Genomic DNA, 14,363 nt, shown 5'->3' on the forward strand with positions numbered 1-14,363 from the left:
AGTGTGATTGACTTGGAGTTACATTGTGTTGTTTAAGTGTTCCCTTTATTTTTTTGAGCAGTATATTTTCTACCTTAGTGGTTGTGCTAGCTAACATGCTACTGAACAGTGACACTAGCATATTAAAAGACATCAACGTATTCACCTAAAAAATAGAAAGTGTTTAGGCAAATCATTAGCTAGATAGATAGCTATCACATTAATTGTGCAAATATATGATAGCGCTAGCCAGTTAGTGGAATTGACCGATTTGAAACTGGTATCAACAAAATATCTTTCACTCTATCCCATAAAACGTGACATTGCTAACTAGGCATCAATTAGCAAACACCATTTTTTAGTTTATTAGGACATGTAATTTATAAATTAGACACCTGACAACTTTGGTAGGTAGCAAGCTAGATAGCTTGGTTTCCATTTTCCAACAGATTTTTCTAATCCCCCTGATTGGTCGTCAACGGTTGCTGGTCTTGGAACTCATGTATTCACCAGAAACGGCTTCTGGTAAACTGTTTGCCACTAGTGGCAATAAATATTGTTGCCACAGATTCACTACTAGTGGCTAACATTTGCAAAGTTCTGGAAACATTTTGTGGCACACTATTTAGTTTGCAGCTATTTTGCCATAAACTTGTGGGAAATTTGTGATAACAAATTCATTTTTGTAAGGGTCAAGGTCTGGCTGTAAAACGTGGCTAGCTAGCTAGCTACTGTAGCTAGCCAACTTGACTTTATCAGTTGTAGCCAAGCTAGCCTGCTTGATACTCAGTCAATAACTTTAGCATACCGTGATTTTCTGGGCAATCCAGGTCGATTTATAAATTCAAATCTACTATATATGGCTGTAGTCTGGTGTCATATTGTCAAAAGGAACCCACTCATAACAGAGCCAGGCAGTTAATGTTTGTGTTCCAAAACTGTTCACCCGTTTCTACGTCAAGCAAGGACAATGTTCCATTTGTTATTTTTGTCTGTTTAATTGTGTGTGTGTGGCACAGCAGCATATAAATAGATTTTATCTCCACCCCCCCCCCCCCCCCCCCCCCCCAAAAAGGTTACATATCATATTGATACATAGCTATATGCGCTAATCACTATTGTTTTGGGGGAGTGCTAATGTGAAACATGGCCTTAAACACCATTGTGTCATCCTGAACGCAGCCCAGGCAAATGCAATCGAGCATCGTGCCGGGGCAACAGTCATCCAATGTTGCGTTATATACCTCGCATACGTTTGCTTGACACCCCTTCATTATCATGTTGGAGGAAGAAATACATATGTAAATATATAAATGAATAAAATGAAAGAAGGTGGGACTAATTATTTATCTATTTATGTGTGCATTTATTTATCTATATGTACATGCATTTATTTATTCATGTATTCATCTATTTATGTGGATTTATTTATTCATTTATTTCTAATTACGGCAGATTTGGTCCTCCATAAGGTATACGCTACTTTCTAATTAATGAGAAGGTTTTTGGGAAAGCCTTTCTCCATTTACCAGAAGACCGTTATCATTAGCATCGCTAATGGCTACAGTGACACACACACACACAAAACGGGCATTGCAGTGTCATTGCCTCTTCAGAAACTTGCAGGAAATACGAATCACTGACGCATTCTGTTCATGTCTTATTATGAATTTGGGCAAATGAATACATTTTCTAATGAGTTCAATACATTTAATTGATTTCCTATGAAGTTTAATAGGCTACTACTACCCAATGAGGCCTAGCACACTCGCAGTAGCCGATGTGCAGCTTCAAAGCCATATCAGATACACTATACAGTATATACAAAAGTATTAGTGGATTCGGCTATCATCGGAAGCTTCATGAAATGGGTTTCCATGGCCGAGCAGCCACACACGCCTAAGATCACCATGCGCAATGCCAAGCGTCGTTTGGAGTGGTGTAAAGCTCGCTGCCATTGTACTCTGGAGCAGTGAAAACGCGCTGTCTGGAGTGATGAATCATGCTTCACCATCTGGCAGTACGACAGACGAATCTGGGTTTGGCGGATGCCAGGAGAACGCTACCTGCCCCAATGTATAGTGCCAACTATAAAGTTTGGTGGAGGAGGAATTAGGTCTGGGGCTGTTTTTCATGGTTCGGGCTAGGCCCCTTAGTTCCAGTGAAGGGAAATCTTAATGCTACAACATACAATGACATTCTAGACGATTCTGTGCTTCCAACTTTATGGCAACTGTTTGGGGAAGGCCCTTTCCTGTTTCAGCATGACAATGTTCCCTGTGCACAAAGCAAGGTCCATACAGAAATGGTTTCTCGAGATCGGTGTGTAAGAACTTGATGGCCTGCACAGAGCCCTGACCTCAACTCCATCAAACACCTTTAGAACGAATTGGAACACCGACTGCAAGCCAGGCCTAATCGGCCAACATCAGTGCCTGACCTCCCAAATGCTCGTGGCTGAATGGAATCAAGTCCCTGCAACAATGTTCCAACATCTAGTGGAAAGCCATTCCAGAAGAGTAGAGGCTGTTATAGCAGCAAAGGGGGGGTCCAACTCCATATTAATGCCCATGATTTTGGAAAGAGATGTTTGATGAGCAGGTGTCCACATACACTACATGACCAAAATTATATTGATTGTAAAACATGCACAGCGGCTGGGCAGACACTCATTACAGGAATCATGAGGATAATGCACTTTACTGTTTGAACAAATCATGGTTTTATCTGCCGCCAAAATAGGATTTGATTGAGGTGAGTAGGTATAATGTACAGATCGCACAATTGCACAGCCAAGTGAAAAGGGTCGGAAAATGCGACTAGGCTATGGTCGCAGACTGGAGCCCTGAATCAGTCAACTAAAGTCACCAGTAATATAGGATGTAAGAATATAGAATTTCTAGAGGCCTACATCAATCAAATCAAAGTTAAATAGCATAGCCCATTGTTGAATGCATTGGTACAAAGTAAATTAAATAATTCAGGATTTGGCAGGTGGAACTATCCCAACATAATAACCTTTAAGGCAGAGAGCAGCCCAGTCTCTCATTAGCTGCTGAAATGATCATGAGGAACTTCTTCGACCCAGGCCCCTCCAATATAACCTGCTGTTTGTCTCGAGCAAATTGACACGAATCAACCGAGACACCCGGGGCTCACAGCAGCCTCTCCACGTTTCCAAGTAAATGCCAACAGGCCACTACTTGATTTTCTACTCTGCTGTCATTGGCGAGATGCAATGCCTGTCATGCTGGGCCACAGGCATGGACTTTCCCTGCAGTATCCAGCATCAGAAGCTCGCTCTCGTCCTGCTTCCCCCATTGGAGTTCTATGTTGCCATTCTCTACCCGCCTGCAATCAACACTGAACGCCCCTTCTTTTCTCGGCTTTGCTTAGCGACCGCATTGGCTGTCAGGAACAGGAACGACCACCACGGCCGAGGAGAAGTGTCGGCCAAGAGACAGAACAGGGTTTCTGACTTTTATGTATAATTTTAGAGTTTTTAATTAACGTATACATTGTCTTATGTATAAGAAAGACCATTCAGAATGACATTGAAAAGCGCCCGCGTACGTTCTTGTGTTTCGTTCGACACCGTGGAGCTCAAGGGGGATATGTGCCTGACTTATCTTGATAGCCATTTTTTGCAGACAAAGAGAACTGTTGAGTAGTGTTTATAAAAGACAAAAGGGTAAGTTGAGAATATTAATAACCATGATTAATTACGGAATACATGTCATTTAGCTACTTTATGTCGCAAAATAACTGTATTGTATATGTCTGTCTGTGTAATTTGGTAACAGATTTGATCATCCTAGCTAGCTAATTAGCTAGCAGACCAACTCGATGTTGAAGCTCACGTTAGCATCCAGCTAGTTGACGTTAGCTAGACACCGTTATTTGCGAAATGCAGCCATTTTTTTGGAGGAAGGTGGTGATCTGTCGGTGAAGTTTTTTTTGTTGCATAATGTTACCATACCACCGAGGTATATTATCACAACTCCTACATCATGTCAAAAACATATCGCATTAGACAGATCCTTACTGACAGCCAGGTCATGATGTAATGCCAACTATTGTCAACGTCCAGTGGTAGCAGTAGCTAACTAGCTACTGTAGATAGTTTAACAGTTAACCAGTGCTGTCTGACCGATGATAGGCCTCGATTTGGCACTGCTACATCGGTTTAAATGGCCCTATCTCATCTATCTCGCATGCAATGCTAAACTATTAGTTTATGATTGCCTAAATATTAGCATGTCAAATACTAACCTCACAACCTAGAAAATATTCAACAATTATAATGTTGTAAATTAGGCTAACGTTAGGTTGTTACGCTATAGCCTACCTTACCAATGCGGTGAATGGTCCAAATTATAATAACGTTATAGATGATGTCGTTCTGTGCAAGCACCATATCCTAATTAATGCTATTATGAAGTGTTTCACTTCATGTTTATGTCACAATAATGAGTCCAAGAAAGTAGCTTACTGTAATTGTGTCCATATCTGTGTCCTAGTATGTCTTCCACCGTTGTCATTGTCATGCAGTAACCTGAAACGTCTGATTTATTGTAGGGCTAGCCTATCCCAAGGCTATGTAGGCATATTATTTAAGATAAGAGAACTTGATTGTCTGTTAAGTTTGCACAGAATGGAAATGTGTCTTAGGCGATCTGGCTTACAGTAAAAGGGTAAAAGCAGACATTAAACATACACATTACACACACTAAACATGTACATGTCAGTCCATCAGTCTTTATTTAGGATTGTCACTGCATTTGGAAGGATGCGTGCGGTGGGTGTTGTCGAAGACCTGGAGGGCTTTCCTTGTGGTGTTCTCTACACTTCTTGGAGTTGTGGCTCTTTCCTGCCAACAGTTTTGCTGGCCTGATTGACAAATTGTGCTAGTTTACTCCTGTTCCTGACTGAGAAAGTCCAATACCAGGAAGAGATGTTGAAAATGAGAACACTATCAGGTGTACACCATGATCAGTGTGTGTTTGCTTGCTTTAACTTATTAGCTTCCTAAGTAGGAAGAGACACTGACTTGCCTTTTTGTTAATGAGGTAATTGTTTTCCTGGAAGATAAGTTTGTGGTCTTAAATTGTCCCCGAGTATTTAAAATGTGACTTGTTCCACGTCCCAGCCTTTCATGGTGACGTGCTCGAAAGAGGGACTTACGTTGTTCCCCAGCTTACCCTCCAAGCCACAGTTCTTTAGTCTTGGTGACATTGAGGTCAAGGAAGCTATTGTCAATCCCCTTCACAAGGCAGTCAATTAACTGGGAGTAGCTTGAGCTAGACTTGCCCTCCGAGCTAGACTTGCCCTCCAAGCAAGCAACCAGAGCCATGTCATCCGCATATTTGATGAGGTTGTTGCATGCCATTTCATTAGTGTATATGGAGAACAGGAGAGGTGACATGACACAACCTTGTGGGACGCCTGTGTTCAGGACAAGGTGGTCAGATAGGGTGCCTTTAAAAATGAAATAAAACATGTTTTATTCTCACATCTTTAAAGATCAGCTGCCACTAAAAAAACTAATCAGAAAACAGCATATGTGGCATCCAGGGTGGGAAATTACCAGCCAAATGCTGGTAGATGTTGGTATTGGCTGTCAGAATGGCTATTCTTACCAGAGACATTGGCAGGTGGTCATCACAGAGCATTTGGGAGTAGTTTTTTCCCCACCAAATGTGTTTGTGTCAGCTCTGGAAGAGAGAATCTCAATGCTACAGTGGTGAAAGTGGGGTGGGGTACAGCATAGGTTCAAACAAGAGAGAAAGATGTAGACCTTGCCTGCTGGAACAGGTATAGAACACACTCTGATATTCACTGTCTGTCCATGTTCTGTGTTGTTCTTTGAAATCACTTTCAATCAATTTCAAAACCATTCAATAAATGTCCTGTATGGTCCGATTCCCGGAGCCACCCATATGCAAAAATATATGCATGTGTGACTGTTACTCACTTTGGATAAAAGCATCTGCTAAATGGCATATATGATTGTTTTAACATTACAAAGTGTGCATGTGTTTTCTGTCATTTTATCCTCAGTTTTTTTTTTGTGAGGGTGCTGGTAAAACATTTTAGTGGCTGGTAAAATTTGGGCATCCACCAGCCACTGTGTTAAGTTAATTTCCCACCCTGGTTGCGTCGATATGAGTCAGAAACATTTATTCTACTGTCTAAATTGACCACTAAGTGTAAATAGGATACTTTTGGTCATAGTCAATTTCGTCCATAAGAGTTTTGTGATACTTGTGATCGTGACTGCATCACAACTTAAATGAAGGTTGGGTTTGTTTCAATCCAGCCCACAACTGGCAGCACACACATATTTGTTACACACTTCATAGACAACAGGTGTATACTAACAGTGAAATGCTTACTTACGGGTCCTTTTCGAACAATGCAGAGTTAAAGATAAAACCAAAAAATTATAGAAATAGTGACAGGGAATAAAGAGTAAAAAAAAGATGACTTTATATAGGGAGTAGAGAATATCATTGCTATATACAGGGAGTACCAGTATGAATCGATGTACAGGGGTAGCTATGTACTGTACATATACAGTGCCTTTAGAAAGTATTCGTACACCTTCACTTATTCCACATTGTGTTGTTACAGCCTGAATTCAAAATGGGTGAGGAAAAAAATACATTTTATCCATCTACACACAATGGCCCATAATGACAAAGTGAAAACATGTTTAAATTCACACTCCTGTGTCAATACTTTTGGTGACGATTACGGCTGTGAGTCTTTAGGGTAAGTCTTATAAGAGATTTCCACACCTGGATTGTACAATATCTTGCCCATTTTATATATACGTTTTTGTGTATGTAAATATGGTTGTTCTTGTTTGCCATCAGACGTCATTCAGCGATGTTCCTATTTGCGGATTCATTAGTAAATATACAAGCAGGTCACACATTTTTCCTGTCTATGAAAGACTACAACTTGTGTTGGGCGGTGCTTTGTACTCTGGTCCCCATCTCTCCCCCAAGGCAGACTTTATTTATTAAAAAAAAATTTTTTTTTACAAAGGTGGAAACTAACAACAATCCTTTGGGCAAAACTGAAAGAACTGACCAGACGTAATGGCTTCAAGTAATTCCTCTCATCAACACGAATTTGACGATGGAGCTTCTATTGGCTACATAGTGACATTCAACCATACATGTTTCAACCGGAATATAGCGAAGAGGATTCAAAGCTAAATCCAACTCTTTGTTAATGTTTGAAGCTCAGCTACAGCTGATGCTAGGACCAAGAAGGCAGATGACAAATGCGGTGCCTAGTTAAGTTATTTTTCCTTTAGTTTATCTAGTTACTAAACTTTAGTTTATCTACTTAAATCCATATTGTGTATTGCTGGCTAATATACTACTGTGTTACAGTGGGGGGAAATGCAATTATTTGCTAACTTGGCTAGCTTCTAGGTAGCAAGCTTGCTAAACAACTACCAGTATCCATATCTATGACAAAAAATAGAGGTTTTACAATCGGAGATCTTTTGTATCTCGATATGTAAAACCTATTCTCCTTTTAGTCGTAGATATGGCTAGCTACATAAACAGCAAGCTGTAATGTTACAACCAGCCACCTAAAGCTAGGTTTACCAGCAAACGTTAGCGCATGGCTGGAGTTGACTAGCTAGTTAGCCACCCACCTGCTAGCTTGTTATGCGCCACGCCTCCCATTTGTAACTTGTTAGCAAACGTGTAACATCAGCAACTGTAAATAAATGACTAGCTAGCTACTTAACATGATTGACGAGGGTTGACATTGGTTATGACCTTGGATGCATTTCAATCTCATGTAAGATAGCATTACATACAGATCTAAATAAGTATTGCATATATCATACATTTACTACCAAACAGTGAGGAGAAACAATAATACAACAATTTACTGTTGTAAATCTTTAAAACTGAAGGTTGTTTTACTATAATGATATTTGCCTAAGCATGCCTGATGGACAACGCTGTAGTTAGATACTGTCTGCCTACCTATCTACCTACCTAGGCTCATTTATACGGTCTGGTCACTGGGCAAAGTTTGAGGGTTATGCCATATTTATTTCTGTTAGGCTGGATATTGTTGTACATGTATGCATGTACAAATAGTCTACCCTAATGTTGATGTTATGCTGGCATGGTTCAATTGTTGTTCAAACTGTACAATAGAATATAATTGTTTTTGTTCTTTGTCTACCAGACAAAACTGTGTAGTGCCTGGGTTTCTTCCTGTAGTGGATTCCTTTGCCTGCATGTGTCATTGTAGCAGAACTGTATCCCTGTTGAGGGATTAGACATTATGCTGGATTTCAAGCAGATGACTCATGAGGTGCTGAATGGCAATTTAATTATTACAACACTCCTCCCACAGCTTTACAAGTATTCCCTGAATTTACTGTATGTTTCTTTGGAATGGCAATTTCATCAGGGCAACCTCTCCCTTCATCTGCTGAACACCAGTTCTCTTAGCTACAAATTGTTACACCAGATAATGTGATTTAACCAAATATTTTTGGTATCCATTACTGGGAGTTACAGGATAGGTACTGTTTGGTGTAGCACAGTGAATTGTAGACCAACCTTAGCCATGCTGTCTTTGGCCTCGATTCGTGGAAACAGAAGTGTGGCAGAGACACCAGACAATCACGCATTCCAAAGGGAAAACCAGCCACGTCGCGAACACCGACGTCTTGCTTCCGGACAAGCTAAACTTCACCTTCGCCGCTTTGAGGATAACACAGTGCCACTGACGCGGGACACTCCTGAGGACAGTGGGCTCTCGTTCTCCGTGGCCAACCTGAGTAAGACATTTAAGCATGTTAACCCTTGCAAGGCAGACGGCATCCCTAACCGTGTCCTCAGAGCATGCACAGACCAGCTGGTTGGAGTGTTTATGGACATATTCAATCACTCCCTATCCGGGTCTGCTGTCCCACTTGCTTCAAGTTGTCCACCATTGTTCCTGTACCCAAGAAAGCAAAGGTAACTAAACTAAGACTATGGACCCGTAGTACTCACTTTTGTCATCACAAAGTGCTGTGAGAGGCTAATTAAGGATCGTATCACCTCCACCTTACCTGACACCCTAGACGCACTTCAATTTGCATACCGCCCCAATAGATCCACAGACGATGCAATCGCCATCACACTGCCCTATTCCATCTGGGCAAGAGAAATACCTTTGTAAGAATGCTGTTCATTGACTACAGCTCAGCCTTCAACACCATAGTACCCTCCAAGCTCAGGTCTGAACCCCGCCCTGTGCAACTGGGTCCTGGACTTCCTCTCCCTCAATGTCATTAAAACGAAGGAGCTGATCGTGGACTTCAGCAGACGGAGCACGCCTCCATCCACATTGACGGGGCGGCAGTGGAGGTGAAAAGCTTCAAGTTCCTCAGCGTAAACATCACTGACAATCTGAAATGGTTCACCCAAACTGACAGTGTGGTGAAGGCGCAATAGCGCCTTTTCAACCTCAGGAGGCTAGGAGACCTCAGGATCACTCTCCTTGGTCAAATACCTCAGGATCACTCGCCAAGGAGACCTCCGGATCACTCTCCTTGGTCAAATAACCCTTACACAGCCTGGAGGTGTGTTGGGTCATTTGTCCTGTTGAAAAACAAATGATAGTCCCATTAACCGCAAACCAGATGGGATGGCATATCACTGCAGAATCCTGTAGTAGCCATGCTGGTTAAGTGTGCCTTGAATTCTAAATAAATCACTGACAGTGTCACCTGCAAAGCACCATCACACCTCATTCATCCTTCACAGTGGGAACCACACATGTGGAGATCACCCGTTCACCTATTCTGCATCTCACAAAGACGGACGGCGGTTAGAACCAAATAACATTTTTGACTCATCATAGCAAATAACAGATTTCAACTGGTCTAATGTCCATTGCTTGTGTTTCTTGGCCCAAGCAAGTCTCTTCTTATTAGTGTCCTTTTAGTAGTGGTTTATTTGCAACAATTTGACCATGAAGGCCTGATTTCAGGCAGTCTCCTCTGAACAGTTGATGTTGATGTATCTGTTACTTGTACTCTAAAGCATTTATTTGGGCTGTGATCTGAGGTGCAGTTAAGTCAAATTAACTTATCCTCTGCAATTCTAGGTCTTCCTTTCCGGTGGCAGTCCTCATGAGAGCCAGTTTAAATTTAGCGCTTGATGGTTTTTGCGACTGCACTTGAAGAAATGTTCAAAGTTCTTGAAATGTTCCGCATTGACTGACCTTCATGTTTCAAAGTAATGATGGACTGTCATTTATGTCAGCTTATTTAAGCTGTTCTTGCCGTAATATGGACTTGGTCTTTTACCAAATAGGGCTATTTTCTGTATACCACTCCTACCTTGTCACAACACAACTGATTGGCTCAAACGCATTAAGGAGGAAAGAAATTCCACAAATGAACTTTCAACAAGGCAACCTGTTAATTGAAATGCATTCCAGGTGACTACCTCATGAAGCTGGTTGAGAGAATGCCAAGAGTGTGCAAAGCTGTAATCATTTCAAAGGGTGGCTACTTTGAAGAATCTGAAATATAAAATAAATGTTGATTTGTTTAAAAATAGAAACGGTGACTACATGATTCAGTTGAAGGCATTGTTGTTCACCTGACTAGGTATCTCCCTTTCCCATATGTATTATTTCATAGTTTATGTCTACACTATTAATCTACAATGTAGAAAATTGTAAGAATTAATAAAAAACCCTTGAATGAGTAGGTTTGTCCAAACTTGAGACTGGAACTGTGTATATATACACACACACACACACACACACACACACACACACACACACACACACAGTGCATGCAGAAAGTATTCAGATCCCTTCACTTTTTCCACATTCTGTTACTCTACAGCCTTATTCTAAAATGGATTTAAATATTTTTTTTGTGGAAAAAGGAAAGGGGCCTGAGTACTTTCCAAATGCACTGTAAGTCTGCAAATGTGAGGAGGCATGGAATGCTTTATTATAAAGGTACATTTTTATGGTGCTTATGTTAACTGTCCACATTTACTTTTCCTCAGCCAACAAGAGGAGTAACGAACAGCAAAATCACTAACCTATGTTGATCTACTGTACCCCATAGTAGAAAAGTAGCCATTTCTAAAAAGACTCTGGGACTGTTGTGGGATGATAGATCCCAAATTTATACAACTGAAAGGCCTGGGCTACATCCAAAAAACATTAAAAGCAATGAGGCTCATGCAATCGAATGTTAAATACAAAGTGTTGATAAACTATTTGTTCACATTTAGTGCAGCAATGTGCACAAGGCAGTAGGCTATGCGCGATTCGTTCCATAAATCAATTAGTGGGAAATCAACATTGTGAGCGGTTTCATATGACAGACATGAAAATATCTGTTAGAAATTTTGAAAGAGGGGAGATCTAATATGCAACAATTAGCACAATTAAAATTGTGCCTTTGGCTACTGGTCAATGAAAGAAAGTTGATTTGAAAACTAATAGAACATGAGGGGAAAAGGCTACTGGTTTCAATGGCATACTGACGTCTTTATAAAATAATTGCCTTCACGTTTGGTTGGATTTTGGCTAGGCTACTTTGAAGCAAGGTAATACATGCCTCATAATATGTAGTAAAATGTTCACGTTTCAAACAAGGAAGTGTATGTTTTCAAAATGCATACTACCTCCAGCTCATTGCAAAGTGGTGTGTGACGTGCTGAATCCTGCCTAGTTGTCTATGCACTTGAATGACAAATGGGAAGCTTGCTTTTTTCCCCCTCCCGGACAATTGACCGGTGCCAATTTTATTTATCGGCTTTTCATTTCTTTGATTGGCCAAAATCCGGCTATTACCAGCTGAAGGAAACCCTGGTGTCAGTATGTGTGTGGGTAGAGCCCAGTATGCTTGCATAGAGTTAGTGCAAGAAAAGGTAAATACAGGTACTCTAGGTAGCCATTTGATTAGCTGTTTAGAAGGCTTATGGCTTGTGGGTAGAAGCTGTTCAGGGTCCTGTTGGTTACAGAGTTAGTGCGTTGGTAGTGCTTGCCGTGCAGTAGCAGAGAGAACAGTGTTTCTTTTGGGCCTTCCATTGCAGGGAGCTCGGCCCTAGTGATGTACTGGGCCGTAGGTACAGTGGCTTGCGAAAGTATTCACCCCCTTCACATTTTTCCTATTTTGTTGCCTTACAACCTGGAATTAAAATGGGTATTTTGGGGGTTTGTATCATTTCATTTACACAACATGCCTACCACTTTGAAGATACAAAATATTTTTTATTGTGAAACAAACAATAAATTAGACAAACAGAACTTGAGCGTGCATAACTATTCACCCCCCAAAGCCAATACTTTGTAGAGCCACCTTTTTGCAGTAATTACAGCTGCAAGTCTTTTGGGGTATGTCTCTATAAGCTTGGCATATCTAGCTACTGGGATTTTTGGCCATTTTTCAAGGCAAAACTGCTCCAGCTCTTTCAAGTTGGATGGGTTCCGCTGGTTTACAGCAATATTTAAGTCATACCACAGATTCTCAATTGGATTGAGGTCTTGGCTTTGACTAGGCCATTCCAAGACATTTAACCTGTTAGGGCTAGGGGGCAGTATTGACACGGCTGGATAAAAAAACATACCCGATTTAATCTGGTTACCACTCCTACCCAGTAACTAGAATATGCATATACTTATTACATATGGATAGAAAACACCCTAAATTTTCTAAAACTGTTTGAATGGTGTCTGTGAGTATAACAGAACTCATTTGGCAGGCAAAACCCTGAGACATTTTCTGACAGGAAGTGGATACCTGATGTGTTGTATTACCTTTAAACCTATCCCATTGAAAAACACAGGGGCTGAGGAATATTTTGGCACTTCCTATTGCTTCCACTAGATGTCACCAGCCTTTACAAAGTGTTTTGAGTCTTCTGGAGGGAGATCTGACCGAACAAGAGCCATGGAACGATGATGGCCCATTAGACACCTGGCGCGCGAGTTCATGTTGGGTACCCTCGTTCCAATACGTTATAAAAGAGTATGCATTCGTCCACCTTGAATATTATTCATGTTCTGGTTAAAAAAGGCCCTAATGATTTATGCTATACAACGTTTGACATGTTTGAACGAACGTAAATATATTTTTTTCCCCTCGTTCATGACGAGAAGTCCGGCTGGCTTAGATCATGTGCTAACAAGACGGAGATTTTTGGACATAAATGATGAGCTTTTTTGAACAAAACTACATTCGTTATGGACCTGTGATACCTGGAAGTGACATCTGATGAAGAGAATCAAAGGTAATGGATTATTTACATAGTATTTTCGATTTTAGATCTCCCCAACATGACGTCTAGTCTGTATCGCAACGCGTATTTTTCTGGGCGCAGTGCTCAGATTATTGCAAAGTGTGATTTCCCAGTAAGGTTATTTTTAAATCTGGCAAGTTGATTGCGTTCAAGAGATGTAAATCTATAATTCTTTAAATGACAATATAATATTTTACCAATGTTTTCTAATTTTAATTATTTAATTTGTGACGCTGACTTGACTGCCGGTTATTGGAGGGAAACGATTTCCTCAACATCAATGCCATAGTAAAACGCTGTTTTTGGATATAAATATGAACTTGATAGAACTAAAAATGCATGCATTGTCTAACATAATGTCCTAGGAGTGTCATCTGATGGAGATTGTAAAAGGTTAGTGCATCATTTTAGCTGGTTTTATGGTTTTGGTGACCCTGTCTTTGAATTGACAAAACATTACACACAACTCTTGTAAATGTACTGTCCTAACATACTCTAAATTTATGCTTTCGCCGTAAAACCTTTTTGAAATCGTAAAACGTGGTTAGATTAAGGAGATGTTTATCTTTCAAAGGGTGTAAAATAGTTGTATGTTTGAAAAATTTGAATTTTGACATTTATTTGGATTCAAATTTGCCGCTCTTGAAATGCACCTGCTGTTGATGGAGTGCACCACGGGTGGCACGCTAGCGTCCCACCTAGCCCATAGAGGTTAAGTGTTTCCCCTTAAACCACTTGAGTGTTGTTTTAGCAGTATGCTTAGGGTCATTTTCCTGCTGGAAGGAGAACCTCCGTCCCAGTCTCAAATCTCTGCAAGACTGAAACAGGTTTCCCTCAAGAATTTCCCTGTATTTAGCGCCATCCATCCTTCCTTCAATTCTGACCAGTTTCCCAGTCCCTGCCGAGGAAAAACATCCCCACAGCATAATGCTGCCACCACTATGCGTGGGGATGGTATTCTCGGGGTGATGAGAGGTGTTGGGTTTGCGCCAGACACAGCCAAAAAAAGCAACATTTTTCCCACGGTCAATTTTCATGCCAGCCAGGTAAGCTACTCCGGTTGGAAAGCGAAGCAAT

At 40.8% G+C, this 14,363-nt stretch overlaps 1 protein-coding gene across 1 annotated transcript in view; it reads left to right on the top strand.

Moving 5' to 3' along the window:
• The first annotated feature begins 3,101 nt into the window (after positions 1-3,101).
• The window catches only part of socs5b (suppressor of cytokine signaling 5b), a 44,114-nt gene continuing 32,852 nt past the window's right edge, over positions 3,102-14,363 (top strand). Inside the window, exon 1 of the mRNA XM_014154143.3 lies at positions 3,102-3,670. The gene's annotated coding sequence lies outside the window, so the exon portion shown is untranslated. The remainder of the gene's footprint in view (positions 3,671-14,363) is intronic.

This window comes from Salmo salar, chromosome 18 (genome assembly GCF_965601325.2).
Source record: "Salmo salar chromosome 18, fSalSal1, whole genome shotgun sequence".
Taxonomy (NCBI): domain Eukaryota; kingdom Metazoa; phylum Chordata; class Actinopteri; order Salmoniformes; family Salmonidae; genus Salmo; species Salmo salar.